The following is a 203-nucleotide window of genomic DNA, read 5'->3' as shown; positions in this document are numbered from 1 at the left end:
ACCGACATTGATCTGCTCAGATAGATAATATGGTAACATGTACATTATTAAAAAACAAGAAAATTACAAAACAATGTGGATTTCATAATTAAAGGAGAAAGATCGCAAAAGTCTTTCCATTCTCATTCTGTGTAACTTATATCCATGTGATTTCATGTTCTTATAATCTACTTTACAGAGCTAGAGTACGGCTGTAGAATATT

At 30.5% G+C, this 203-nt stretch overlaps 1 protein-coding gene across 1 annotated transcript in view; it reads left to right on the top strand.

The window, feature by feature from the left end:
- The window catches only part of LOC119589378, a gene marked incomplete in the record, with an annotated part of 25353 nt that overhangs the window by 11947 nt on the left and 13203 nt on the right, over positions 1-203 (top strand).

This window comes from Penaeus monodon, chromosome 25, assembly GCF_015228065.2.
Source record: "Penaeus monodon isolate SGIC_2016 chromosome 25, NSTDA_Pmon_1, whole genome shotgun sequence".
In the NCBI taxonomy this organism is placed as follows: domain Eukaryota; kingdom Metazoa; phylum Arthropoda; class Malacostraca; order Decapoda; family Penaeidae; genus Penaeus; species Penaeus monodon.
This window is presented reverse-complemented; position numbering and strand designations above follow the sequence as displayed.